This window comes from Canis aureus, chromosome 2 (genome assembly GCF_053574225.1).
Source record: "Canis aureus isolate CA01 chromosome 2, VMU_Caureus_v.1.0, whole genome shotgun sequence".
In the NCBI taxonomy this organism is placed as follows: domain Eukaryota; kingdom Metazoa; phylum Chordata; class Mammalia; order Carnivora; family Canidae; genus Canis; species Canis aureus.
This window is the reverse complement of record NC_135612.1, coordinates 22935322-22950609: the sequence shown is the minus strand read 5'-3', so window position 1 is coordinate 22950609 and position 15288 is coordinate 22935322. Positions and strand designations below refer to the sequence as shown.

Genomic DNA, 15288 nt, shown 5'->3' with positions numbered 1-15288 from the left:
ATTATTTCAGCTATACATATGAATTTTATGGTGTATTTTTCTATTTCTGAAAGAAATAGCATTCAAATTTTGATAGAAATTGCATTAAATTTATAGATCACATTGGGTAGTATGGATAATTAAACAATACTGAGTCCCAATCCATGAACATAGGATCTTTACATTTATTTGTGTCCCCTTTGATTTCTTTTAGCAATAATTTATAGTATTCAGTGTTACACACCTTGTGCCCCTGGATTAAGTATATTTCTTAATGTTTTATTCTTTCTGATGATATTAGTAAATAAAGTTACTGTCTTGATTTTTTCTTCAGATCAGCCATTGTTAGTGTATAGAAAGAGAATTGATTTTTGTTTGTTGATTTTGTACCCTGCAACTAAACTGAAATTGTTCTTTAGTTTTAACAGCTGTGGAATCTTAAGGGTTTCTTAAGAATCTTGTCTTCATGATTGTTTTCTTCTCCTCCTTCTCCTTCTCCTCCTTCTTGCTAATTGCTCTGGCTGGATTTTATAATTATGTGTTCAACAGAGGTAGTGAGTGTAGAGATCCTTGTTTATTAACTAAACCTCTGCTTCTGATCTTACAGGAAATGTGTTCAGTCTTTTACCATTGGATCTGGTGACTTATGAGCTTTTCATATATGGCTTTAATTATTTTGAGGTAGTTTCCTTTTATTTCTAATTGTTGAGAATTTTTTATCATGAAAGAATGTTGGATTTTGTCAAATGATGTTGGTTTGTCCTTCATTCTGTTAATGTGTATAACATTGATTTATTTTATATATTAAATTATCCTTGAGAAACATTTAGCACTTTAATAATGTGATTTTTCTCAATTACCACTATATCTAAGTCTTAGTCTAAATCCTGCTTTTGATGAAACAGTTAATGTCTGACTTTGGCTAGATTTTGATGACTAAGAAATCATTGAACTTGTGAGTACTTGGTTGCCGGTAAAATACTTTGTGCAATAAATGAGAACAAGTATAAAATAGTAGTTGAGGATGTAAACTCCCAATTCATACTACATGAATTCAAATCTTAGCTCTTCTCCTTACTAGGTTTTTGAGGTTGGGCAGATTATTTAGTGTGTTTGCACCTCAGTTACCTCACCTGTAAAATGTAAACACCAATAGTACCTGTCTCACATAGCCACAAAAAATATATACGTAACTTTGGAATTTGATTTTGCATGCAATTTCATTGCTGTAATTGGTGTCAATTTTTAAAATAAATGTTTTTTTTTAGTTTTAGATTTTTAGCATAATTATGAGGATAGTACAGAGAATCCCCACATACTGATCCTACATCTAGTTTCCCTGTTATTAGCATCTTACATTAGTATTGTACATGTGTCACAATTGAACAAACTAATGATTTAATATTGTTACATTTTTATTAATTAAACTCCTTTTTTAACCTCAGATTCCTTAGTTTTATTCATTGTTCTCATTCTTTTCCAAGATCCCATATAGGTTACAACACTGTATTTAGTCATCAGATCTTCTTAGGCTACTCTTCTTGGCTGTGATGGTTTCTCAACTTCAACTGTTTTTATCATCTTGTAGAAAAATGTTTACTACTTTGTAAATCACCTGATATTTGAAAGTGGCTATACCTTTTTAATCTTTTGTTCTTTATCTACATTATGTAAATTTCAAAATGTAGTCAATCTTAAAATAAAAGAACATATTATATAAATGATAAATTATTAAATATTTAGGTTGTCCCAAAAAAACAGCTGTTTATTATTACTAACCCTTTCAACTAATAATATGATAATTTACCTTATATAGAGATAAATATAGTTTAAAAGTTTCTTTGGGAGTTATTATATTATCTCATTTCCCTAGAAATATATTCATTATCTTTCTTAAATATACTTTGACCACATATTAAAGTATTGATACACTTCATAACTAAGTGGAGTGTACATATTCTTTTTAAAGATATATACATATTTCCTCTTACTTTCTGTAATAATGCATATCAAGGAGATCCCTGGGTAGCTCAGTGGTTTAGGCCAACCTTCCATCTGGGGCGTGATCCTAGAGTCCCGGGATTGAGTCCCACATCAGGCTCCCTGCATGGAGCCTGCTTCTCCCTCTGCCTGTGTCTCTGCCTCTCTCATTCTCTTTCTCTCTGTGTGGCTCTCATGAATGAATAAATAAAATCTTTTTTAAAAGTTGGTATAATTCATAGAATAATAGAATATGTCATCTTTCTTAGTTACAATAATTATTAAGGAGATTAGAGGCAGTTGTTAATGTTTACCATTATAACTAGAGGTGTATGCTCATTGATAGAATTTACTTTCAATGGGTTTGTAAACTAAAAATTAATTCTAACTTAGTAATTCTACTGTCTTTAAAATCATCTAATGTAACAGAGCATTAGGGCCCACCCTAAACCTGCATTAATTCACCTTAATTTGACTACATCCTCAAAGACCCTATTTCCAAATAACATCACTGTCTAATTCTATTCATGCTGCTATAAGAAAATGTTACATACTGGGTAGATTATAGGCAATAGAAATTTATTTCTCATAGTTCTGGAGGCTGAGAAATCCAAGATCAAGGCAACAGCATGCTTTTGTTCTGGTAAAAGCCATCTTCCTGGTTAACAGTTTATGCCTTTTCAGTGTTTCCCAAATGGTAAAAGGGGGGAGGGATCTCTGTGGGGTCTCTTTTATGAAAATAGTAATCCCATTCATGAAGGCTGCATCCTTAATACCATCCTTAACACCATCATCCTTGAGGGGTGGGGTAGGATTTCAACATATAAATTTAGGGGCAACACAAGTATTCAGATCACACCAGTCACATTCACAGATTCTAGATGGATATGAATCTTGGTGAAACTACTCAGGTCGGTAGTCTTCTCTTTAGCCTTGAAATACTCATGTCCTTCTTGTGTTCCAATGCATTTATGCTCTATCAACATCCCTCAAAGACTGAATCTATCCCAGTTAACTCTAAATCCAAATTTCACCTAAATATCAACTCAAAATAAGTAAAATTGATAGCATATCAACAAAAAGGAAACACGCAGAAACATATCAGAATCCAGACAAGGTAGAGAAATTAACACAGTAAAAGTGTTTCTTTGAAAACATAAATTCAAGTGATAAACATCTAGCAATACTGATCAAGATAAAAGGGAGATACAAATAACTGATATTTGGTATTAAAGTGGTGTTATTATTAGAAAGAAATCACAGAAGTTAAAAGATAAATTTAATAATACAAGAAAATTTATGCCAATTAACATGACATCTTGGACAAAAGACAAATTCTTTGAATTGCACTAATAAGCAAAACTGACACAATCTGAAATATGAAGCTAAATAGCTCTTTCACTTTGAAAGTAATTGAATCATCAATAATTTTACACTAAGAAAGCACCAATTTTAACATTTTTTTTAATTAGAATTTCTTCTTATTCCTTGTTGGTTTAAAATGGCTAATCAGAATAAAAAAATAAAAGGGCCTTTGCTTAGAGTCTGGGTTCTCACTTATTTAGAGGTTAGAACTAGGTACCCCTACTACCCAGCACCATACTGAGATGGGCTGAGGGGTAACCCCCAAGGGACAATTGGAGGGGCCTAGGCCTGCCACTCCTTTTCTCTATCCTGTTTTTGGCATGTGATGAAAAATATTGCTTTTCAGATTCATCTCTCCTGACTTAAAAATAATGTTAACTGTGTGAGTTGGGGGAAGGGAAGCCCATCCTAATCCCTCTCCCCTAAGAAGGAGGGGATTATTCAATATTGTTTCTGGAGCTCAGCCAAGCTCTTTTCCTGATCTTACCACCACCACCAAAGTCATGGAGCTGTGACCTTTTCCCTGGGCTTCAATTTTAATGGTTTTACTAATAAGTTCTGTCAAAAATTTAAAGAAAAAATAATATCTACAGTGTATAAATTCTTTCAAACAGGTAGGGATACCTCCTAAATTCATTTTATGAGTCCAAAATGACTCTGATAGCACAACCTGACAAAAATTACAAGACATTACAAACCAATTTTCCTTCAGAATCAAAAATCCTTAAAACATACATTAGCAAATAAATCTAGTAATTTTAAAAAACGGTATAAAACATCCTTACAAGTGGCATTTACCTCAAGAATGCAAGGCTGGCTTAATATTGGATCACTATAAAACTCTGTATTAATAGAATGAAGAAGAAAAAAATGATTTTTTTAACAGATTGAAAAATAAAAACTAACAAAAGTAAAAAAATTAACAAAAGCCATTATCCATTTATAATTGGAATCTAGATACTCAACAAAATATACAGGAGGGCCTTTACCTAATAAAAAGAACCTATGAAAATTTACAGTTACTCATCTTTCTGTGAACTGGCTTTTCACTATATGCATATAGTATTTGTTTTTGACCCCCAGAACTAAATAATTCATTTAGTTTCCAAATTTTAAGTCCCCAGGAAACTATGGTTGAACCACCATGGATTTGGTAGCAACTCATGTATAAATCAGCTGTGATTAGTGGCTGCACTGTCAAGAGTTATATACTCTGCTTGCACTCAAAATTTTCTGAGGAGTAGATTCTCTGATAAGGAAACAAAACCCATCTCTTATACTACTGAAACCTGAAGCAATGATTAAGTGTCAAAAAACTCTTCCCTCTTAGACACAATAATAAGAAAAGGTTTCATGTAGGAGATAGACCATCTCTTGAATAATAAAACTTTAATCAATATCCACATCCCATTTCTAGTTTTCTCTTCTACTCAGGTTGGCATAGATACTAGATATTTTTCAAGATTTTGTTTATTTATTCATGAGAAACACAGAGTAAGGCAGAGACATAGGCAGAGGGAGAAGTAGGCTCCCCATGGGAAGCCTGATGCAGGACTCGATCCTGGGACCCCAGGATCATGACCTGAGCCAAACGCAGATTTTCAACCTCTGAGCCACTCAGGTGCCCCATTAGATATTTTTCAAACAGCCTTAATTGCAAGTATGAAAATTATAACCCATTTCCCACCATTGATAATGGTTATAAAAATAGCCACTTTGAGATTAACAATATATTTCACCATACTCAAAAACTTCCGTGTGAAAGAATGGTTATTTGTTAGGATCGGTGAAGTAGAATGCAAATGTTATTTATTATACTTCTGTATCTACAAATGCATTCTCACATTTCTTTTCCCAATGATACTGCAAGTCTCTTCTATTTTTATTAATATCATATGTTGCTTAATTACAGGATAATTATAAAAAAGTAGCTAAGTGAGTTATATTCATCTGCTTGAACATGCCAAAAGGTGTCATTTCAGAAAGATAAGGATTAGCTCGGAATTTTTAAGAAGTAGCTCAGAAAGATAAATATTAGCTCAGGAAAAAATAAAAATAAAAGGTAGTTTACATTTGGCAGAAAGCTCTAAATGCCATTATTCAGGAGTTCAAAATAGCAAAGGGAAAAAGAAAAGAAAATGTCTAATGAAAGTACTAATTGAATTTTCTGGTTCTGAAAATTATTTTCTTGCAACTTTTTCTTTTAAGAAGTGCTTTTCTCCCACTACAACCATAACAAATACAAATAAAAAATACATATTGAGATAAGAAATACATCCAAAATTTTATAGCATTTAGTTTTCTTTCATCATTTTGAGATGCCAATGATTACACATAAAATTATGATATATTTATGGGGCACCTGCGTGTCTCAGTCGGTTAAGCATTTTTTTTTTTTTTTAGGATTTTATTTTTTTATTCATGAGAGACACACAGAGAGAGGCAGAGACATACAGGCAGAGGGAGAAGCAGGCTCCATGCAGGAAGCCTGATGCAGGACTCGATCTCAGGACACCAGGATTGGACCTTACCTGAAAGGCAGATGCTCAACCACTGAGCCACCCAGGTATCCCAGCATCTGATTCTTGATTTCAGCTCACTTCATGATCTCAGGGCTGTGGGATCGAGCAGTGCATTGGGCTCTGGGCTCAGCACAGAGTGTGCTTGAGATTCTCTCTCCCTCTCCTTCTGCCCCTCTTCCTACTTCTGTCTCTCACTCTCTCAATAAATATATAAATACGATCTAAAAAAAAAAGATGTATTTATTTTAAATGAACTAGTTACATCATTTAATTCATCCATATTCTTAAAGCTACAGTTTTTCATTAAGAAATTTTAAATCTGATTTAGAATAAAATATGTATTAGAAAATTTTTCATAAAATTTAAAAATGTTTATATTCTACATGGTGTGAATAGTAGTTGTAGGAAGAAAGTGAAAGTTCATGTACTTTAAATTTATTAAGTATTGTTTCAGAATGACTTTGGGCAAGGTGATTGATACCTTTTCCTCTCTTCTCTCTCCTCCTTCCCCTTCCCCCATCCCCTTCCTTTTTTCCTATTTCTGACTTGTTCTCAGCAAATTGGCCCCAGAAACTTAACAAATGAAAAACAAACAAAAAACACAGTAAATTGCACAAATTTCTTGATTGCTTTTACTTCAACTCATTTGCGTGGAATCTCTGGAAATTATTTTTTAAATATATATGGAGTTGCCTCAAACATAGTGATATTGGCGCCTGCTTAGAATATCCTTTGGTTTTGTTAAAACTACTGCTCCAATTGCTTAGATTTTTTGTTATAAAGGGGGCACCAAAGTTTTCAGTTGAATCACAAAGCACTCTGTGAAAAGTCCTGGTATATCCTCTGTTAGCAACTCTATGTCTTTGAAAATAACTCTGTATCTTTAGAGCACTTCTGCTTTTTCTTTTTTTTTAAAGGAAATTTTAATGTAGTAAACATGTTTAGTAAACATGGCATGTCCTTTTTGTTGTTAATGAAGACATGATACATTCAAAAATGTATTAAAAATAAATGCCAAAAAAAAAAAAGAGACCAAAAAAATTCCTAGAAAGAGGATTCACAACAAAAAACATCAGCCCAAGTTCTATCCCCCTCAATCAGAAGTGGCTTTTGCAAAAATCAGCAACTCCCCTCCAACACACAAAAGCACTGCCATTTGCCTTGCAAGCAGAACATATGCTTAATTATTGAACTTGAACATTAGGCAGAATTAGTGTAGAGCATATTTTAATAGGTTACTTCAACACCCACCTAGTCCAGTTTTACATATTTGTTTGGAGATCTAGTTTATATATATATTCCACAGGTATCCTGAACAATAAACCAGGTTGTCCCATTATTTTTTAAATGGCAGTTCTTTTATTTTGTATAAAATCTTTTTTAAAAACATTTTTATTTATTTATTCATGAGAGACATTGTGAGAGAGAGAGGCAGAGATAGGCTGAGGGAGAAGCAGGGAGCCTGATGTGGAACTCCATCTCAGATTCCGGGATCACACCCTGGGCTAGGCAGATACTCAAACACTGAGCCACCCAGGCATCCCAAAATGGTAATTTTTACAGATCAAGCAAACCATTTAGATTATAAAGATCTCTTAAAACAAATTTTTAGATGAAAATACATTAAGGAGAAACCCTGAAAGTTAAACAAATCTAGTTCTTTTTTACTATAATGGTGGGATGAAGGTGGAATGTCTATTCTGAAGAGCAGCTCTTTTTGATTCCCCATGAAAAAAAGGCCAAATTTGTCTGAACTGATATAAATTAAAAACTAAGTCAATAAAAAAACAAAACATACACCTTAAGGTACTATAAAACTTGACATATGTCAGGGCTTATGGAATGGGAAATAGAATTCAGAATTTTTTTCTCAAAAAGGAAACTTACACATTTTAAGGGGAAAAAAAAACAACAGAACTCTAAATATGGATAGCTCTATGCACAGAACACCACACAAGAATTAATTACACAATCAGTAATATCATCATGAGAGTAACTGGCTGAGGACTTCAATTTTCAGCAACAGAGCTCCTAAGTTAAAAATGTGTTAAAAGCTGATAATGTCAACAAGGACAAAAAACAAAGACAAAAACAAAAAGAGATGGGGGATGAGGGGAAATAGGGAGGAAAAGCTGTATGCATAGGTTAATTACAAGTATTCAGCAGCATAAAAATAATACGATTCCATAGTCTCCCAAATGGGCTTCTCTCCAAGTCACTCCCCCACTTTCTTTCACTGCCAGACATGGGAGACTAAGAGAGTGGGCAAATTCATTTGTAACTATAACCTCTCCCATATTTGAAATGACATGTATGTTCAATCTAATGCTACATGTTAAGAAACTGTTGTGATACACATGAATAAAGCAAAATAAAAACAAAAGCCTAAACCATGAGCTTTAATAACTGGAAAGACCATCTGTTTTAAAGCCAACTAGGGGGCAGCCCGGGTGGCTCAGCGGTTTAGTGCCGCCTTCAGCCCAGGGCCTGATCCTGGAGACCTGGGATCGTGTCCCACATCGAGCTCCCTGCGTGGAGCCTGCTTCTCCCTCTGCCTGTGTCTCTGCCTCTCTCTCTCTCTCTCTCTCTCTCTCTTTCTCTCTCTGTGTGTGTCTCTCATGAATAAATAAATAAAATCTTTAAAAAAAAATAAAGCCAACTAGGTGTGATCCTAATCATTACTGTATATGACATGATTTATAGAAACAAAGGCCAAGAAAAATATCTTTATTTTGTCTAGTACTTAGGCTTGTTGTTTTAGGGAAAACAGTGATAATTCAATGAATGTGTCACACATATAACTGGAAAAAAGTCCCCTTCTGGTTTCAAACGAATTTAAACTATCTTCCTTGACTAATTTTTCTCCTGTGTCAGACAAATCTTGTTGGGGCAGGACCAGTTTAAAACCCTCTTGCCCTTAAAACACTAGATACATCCAGGAACATCCTACAATGCAAAGTGCCATAAGAGAAGGATTCTGTAGGATCAGTGATATAACTGATCTGAGGAAGCCTGGATGCTATTAACATTGATGGGAGCCAGTCAGGCAGTGGTGGGTTGTTTCTCCTCAGTTGTTTCCTCCAACAGCAGCATGATGAGTTCATGCAGGAGTTTGTAGATCCTTGAGTAAACCCATGCTGTGGGATGCAGAAAATGCAATGTGTCATGGCAGGAGAGGGCACCCTCCGCGTGCAGGAAGTCCCCATCTGTATCCAGTGCTGAACATTAGCAAGCTTGAGCAGGGAACCCTTTACAAGTTGGTTTGCCTCAGAGGGTTGGGCTTCTTACCTCGAGGAAACAAACCCAGTACAATGATTTTGGCCTGTGGCTACCTTGCGTTGATAAATTGTATGATGGCCTAATTCCATTTGCCACTTCTGCTGTGTTTTTATGGTTGTTTCTTTCTTCCCAGACAAAAATGACCTCAAGTTTAATATTCTCCAGTTCTCCATCCTTTAGTCTGCATGAAACAAGTCTTGTCGCATCTGCTCCAATTCCAAAATTCCATGTACAAAGTGGGGAAAAAAAGCTCTCACCATATCCCATATTGCTGCATTAACTGTACCATGGAGTCCCCCACAAATAGTACATCAGGCTTATTGTCTTTACATCCAGGACAAATCTGTTGTGCTGAGACATACATTTGTCATCTCTTTAAATGTTGTCTGCTGCATGTAAAGTAGCTGGTAGGTTTGAGTCCCCTTGGCTCATTACACACTCAGGCAGAGGATGCAAGTGGGCCCCAAGCAGCTGTGGCATCCTCAGGTGGCATATCTGTACCTCACTCAGTCCCACTGGCCAGGCTCCAGCATGTCCCTCCTCAGACCCCAGCACCAGCAGCAGCCGCTTCTCTTCCTGTCTTGACCACGACAGCTAAGACAACTTTTCTTGGACCTCTTTTGCAAATATGCTTCTTTAAATGCTTTAAGTTGCTTTATTTATTTATTTTTTCTAAGATCCAGCAGAGTGCTAGTGGGTGTGTTTTAGAGGATCTAATGACTAAGACTCAACTAATTTACCTGACTTACAGAGATAAGTATGAGTATTTGGCCGGGTTGCACAGGAAGTACAGATAATTGATCCATTGCTGGTAATTACATTTTACAAGAAAAGAAACTTACTATATGTTATAAAAAGAAAAATGTCTCAGTACATAGTTTAACATCTATTTTACCTTTCTCATTCTAACCCAGGTTGTATATCTTTTAACCAGATTAAGAAATTCTCTAGAAAGCATTCATTATTTAAGGCATCTGGGTGGCTCATTGTTTGAACATCTGCCTTTGGCTCCTGTTGTGATCCTTGGGTCCTGGGATCAAGTCCTGCATCAGGCTCCCCACAGGGAGCCTGATTCTCCCTCTGCCTATGTTTCTACCTCTCTCTGTGTGTCCCTCGTGAAGATAAATAAAAAATTTTTTTAAAAAAGAGAAGAAGAAGAATTCATTAGCATTACTTCACTAACAGAAACACACAATTCGAGTGACCTATTTTGTGGTAAGTCCATGAAAATCAAACAAACAAATGAACAAATAAAAATAAATAAGTTCATATGCCATCTACCAGAAGAAACAGACATGTGAAGACCTTGCAATAAGTGCAATTAATGCTGTGAAGCAAAGTACACTTACTTTGCTTAGGCAAAGGAAACATAAGTCAAGGAATAGAGATGGACAAGTGCAATTCTTTTTTTTTCCAGATGCAGTTCCTTCTCAAGAAAACTATGAGCTTTTGCTGCAATTAAAACATATGGAAGAAATTGCAGCTAAAATCTGGAAGGCAGTTTACTGCCAGAGAGTGGAAGATCTTGAAAGAGATGTAAAGGAGTTTGGGTTATAACAGATCTACAAGTTTGGTAAGAAAAGTGGTATGACCAAATAATTAGTTTTACAAAGTAAAGTCTGGCTAGCATGGGGAACGTGGTTTAGAGTAAAAACTAAATCAAAAAGACTAGTTCTACAAGCTCGGATGAGAGACAGTTGAAACTGGTATAGGGCAGTAGTAATGTATATTTTGTAATAAAATAGTTGGATTCTTCATGTAGTACTGGGTTAAGTGAAAAGAGAAGAAAGAGAGTTGGTGAAAAAGAAGGCAAAAGCTGGGGCTTATTTACAATACAAGAAAATCCAGGGGTTGGAGTGAAAATCAGAAGAGAAGAGAGAAGTAAGTAAAGGGAAAGTGGGAAATCACAATTTATACCTCTCTGCTGTCAAAAAATTATTTAGAACCACAGACATTTTTTTTTCTGAAACAAATACTTCCAATTGTTTGCCCTATGGGATGTTTTCACCATACACACTTAGCTAAAATGTGAGCTTTTAGGGACGATAGCATACAACATTGCTTCCAGAAGCTTTAAAGTCTAACAGCTGAAATGTTTTCCTGAATTCAGTCCTTTTTCTTTTTTTTCCCCCTGACCATACCATTAAGCAGTACTGTAAAATTGGTTTTGTTATTAGCCTAGGGCTTCTAGTAAGCACTTTTAGTTTTTTAAAGGGTGAATATCACAGACCCTTATGCCCTAAGTAATTGAGATATCAGTATAGCCTTAATTTTATTCATGGAGATTTACATTCAATTTCCATTAACCTTAATAGGAAGCCATTACCTAACTGGTACGGGTTATTGGTAATTCAAAATAATTCAAGATAGACTTACTTCATTTGATATTTTTTGTTACAAATGTCAACAACTTCCATTTAAAACTAAGTATGCATCATGTTATCTACTCCTAGGCAATACTGCACATGGGCAAAACTAATCATTTTATAGGAAATTAAATATTAAAAGCATTGCATTTTCCAAGACTGTTGAAGTATCCTTTAAAAAATACTCAGTCCTTATTATTATTTTAAGAAGTGTCTAATAACTTGGAAAGTTGTCTCAGAGAAAATTTCTTCTTGATGTCAGATTCAAACAGCAAAACAAAACCACACAAAACATCAGCACATGCCAAACATAAGATACAAAGCTTTGCTGTTAATATTAGGTTTTTAAAATGTATTTGGGAATTTGTATAATTTGGATGATGGGATTACATAAAGGCCAATATATAAGATTGGAAAACAGAAACAAATTAATTTGAATTTAGTTTATAGGTAAAATATTAAAATTAAAACCTAAATATTAAGTGATTATATATGAATATGTGTATATATATGAATTAATAAGAATGTCAGTTCATGCCCATCTACAATTAAGGTGGTTATAGAAAACACACACACATACACACACGAATCATTACGATAATATCATCCATAAATTCTTCTTTGACATTTATATTTGTGTATTAATTTTTTTTAAATTTGTGTATTTAAACAGCATTTCTAGTTATGTGTTTTCTATGTATTTGGAGCACAATTTATTATGGGATAATCAATAAAAATATATTCCACCTTTTATTTGCCACATTTTCCATATAGTAAAATTAGGATAATATGAGGTAAAATTCTCTATTCCTAGAAAGAGTTAAAAGATATTTGCATAATGAATGCTAAAATACAACTAGTTGACTATATGTACAAATCAAATTTCCAAAATTTAATGTTATATGTTTTAATGTTATAGTAGAAATATATTAAATTGCTTAGACTATTGTTGTAACTGTTTTCCAAGAACAGCTTTATACAAAGTCAATGAATGGGCCTAATATTTAGTGGTTTGAAATGAAGTAAGCCTCGTTCTGCTAGTCTTTTTGTTTTTGATATCTAACCTGTGATTAAAGTAAGAGGTAAAGAAACAGAAGGGATTTCAGTCTTCAGAGCCAATGTTTTCCAATGTCTGTATCATTGGGGATTTTGTTTAAATGTGTATCTGATTCTGTAGGTCTGGAGTGAAGGATCTAAGACTACCTTTCTATTAACCTCCTAAATAATGCCAATATTGATACTCTAAGGACCATACTTTGGATAGCAAGTCCATTTCTCCTGATTTTCCCAATTAGAAAATAAGCTCAAGGAACTCTTTGATCCCCAAAAATCATAAAACGGATCATGGGCAGAACCCAAACTATATAGTTATTGTTACTCTATTAGTGACTTATAAATATTCTTTATGTTTCTAAAATTGATTATATTATTCTCTTTTGTCACAGAATTTATATTTTAGTTTAATTTAATACAGTACTACATCACTGGTAGTGACATTTTCTAATAAGTTATTGATAGTAGAAGGGGAACCCTGAATTAAGCAGACCATTGATATCCCTTAGGAGAAATGAAAAATTAAACCTAAACCAGTATTGGAAGCAAGAGTGACCTATAATAACAATATAATACCTTATGTGTGTCAGTGGTATTGATAATTTGGTATGGAAGTACTGCATTGTGCTCTTAATTTTGGTATGATGATTCAATTTGATTGGCACAAAAAATTCATTTGAATCTACTCTTTAAACCTTTGTATATATTTTCCCCCGTGAGTTTAGTCAAGGATGCCAAATCATTGCAGCAGAGTTCTCAACTGGTATAGAGATTTTCTTTACCATGTATGATGAAGTTCATTATAATCTGGAGTAAGGTTACTGCCAGGTCCATCTGCTTGCTTTAAACTGGAATGAGAAAGCATAGATAGTTGATTTGTATTGATGTAATCCCTAATTTGATTATGTTTCAATCATTCCAAAAGCTTTTAAAATGTGTTGCAGAATAAATTTGGGATGATTACACATTGTCTTCCACTAATAATAGGTATAAATTCAGCACATTTTAAAAGCCTGCATGAGTGTATCAGTTTACAGGAGTGATATTGATATTACCTACAGTGATGCATTTCAAGGAGAAAACAAACAGTGAGATAAATGGAAATACAACTATTTTTTGAATAGACTCCTTCTTAGGGAAAATTTCCACTCATATTTACAAGCTTTTAAGGTAAAAAGTAACCTAGCAGTCAGAAATAATCAGTGCTCTCAAGTAGCTGGCATTTTGTCAAGTGGGTTTATTCATATACTTGTTAGTTTCTAAGTAATGTTAGCTAGCTCAAAGGGAAAGATCTGGTCATGGTGTCTCCTAAAGCATCTGTTTTCACACTTGGAGGGGAGAAAGAGGCACATGGCTGACAATAACTAAAAATGAAAAAAAAAAAAAGAGAAAACAAAACAAAACCTGTGTTTTCAAGGCCTCTTCTATATCCCACTTTAGACTGCTATGGGCTCTGTACTTGGTCCAGTTCTCCCCAAAACACCCAGCTCTGGGACTTTTCAAACTCTCTTCCCCCATGCAAAGTAAGAACACTTGTCCTTTATCTTCCCAACTTGATTTCCTGTTGACAGAGCAGTGTGTATCATTGCATTGGTGATTAACACTTCCACTTGTTTATCAATGACTCATGAATTATGGAATGTATGGTTTTGATAATGACACAAAGTGCTGGATTTAGAGAATATGATCTATTACTCCATTCATTCAACACATTTATACTGTGTGCTTAAAATAGTCAATACTGCTTTGCAGGACTAAATTACAGAGGTATAAATGATATTTCATACCCCTTATAACTTAGAAAATAATAATAAACAGAAATTTCAGGCATCTTAAAAATCCTTTGGGTGTGCAATGTTATGTATTTTATTTTGATATGTTTTGGCACCTATAAATTACAATACACAATCAACTCTAAGTTGTGCCTATCTATAAGACTGTGTCTGTCAATCTCATTTACAATTGCATCCAAAAGCATAAGATACCTAGGAATAAACCTAACCAAAGAGGTAAAGGATCTATACCCTAAAAACTATAGAACACTTCTGAAAGAAATTGAGGAGACACAAAGAGATGGAAAAATATTCCATGCTCATGGATTGGCAGAATTAATATTCTGAAAATGTTACCCAGGGCAATTTACACGTTTAATGCAATCCCTATCAAAATACCATGGACTTTCTTCAGAGAGTTAGAACAAATTATTTTAAGATTTGTGTGGAATCAGAAAAGACCCCGAATAGCCAGGGGAATTTTAAAAAAGAAAACCATAGCTGGGGGCATCACAATGCCAGATTTCAGGTTGTACTACAAAGCTGTGGTCATCAAGACAGTGTGGTACTGGCACAAAAACAGACACATAGATCAGTGGAACAGAAGAGAGAACCCAGAAGTGGACCCTGAACTTTATGGCCAACTAATATTCGATAAAGGAGGAAAGACTATCCACTGGAAGAAAGACAGTCTCTTCAATGAATGGTGCTGGGAAAATTGGACATCCACATGCAGAAGAATGAAACTAGACCACTCTCTTGCACCATACACAAAGATAAACTCAAAATGGATGAAAGATCTAAATGTGAGACAAGATTCCTTCAAAATCCTAGAGAAGAATACAGGCAACACCCTTTTTGAACTCAGCCACAGTTAACTTCTTGCAAGATACATCCACAAAGGCAAAAGAAACAAAAGCAAAAATGAACTATTGGGACTTCATCAAGATAAGAAGCTTTTGCACAAGGCGC

At 34.4% G+C, this 15288-nt stretch overlaps 1 pseudogene; it reads right to left on the bottom strand.

Moving 5' to 3' along the window:
* Positions 1-8888: 8888 nt before the first annotated feature.
* Positions 8889-9557, bottom strand: LOC144290228 (platelet-activating factor acetylhydrolase IB subunit alpha2 pseudogene; annotated as a pseudogene).
* Between the last annotated feature and the right edge of the window lie 5731 nt (positions 9558-15288).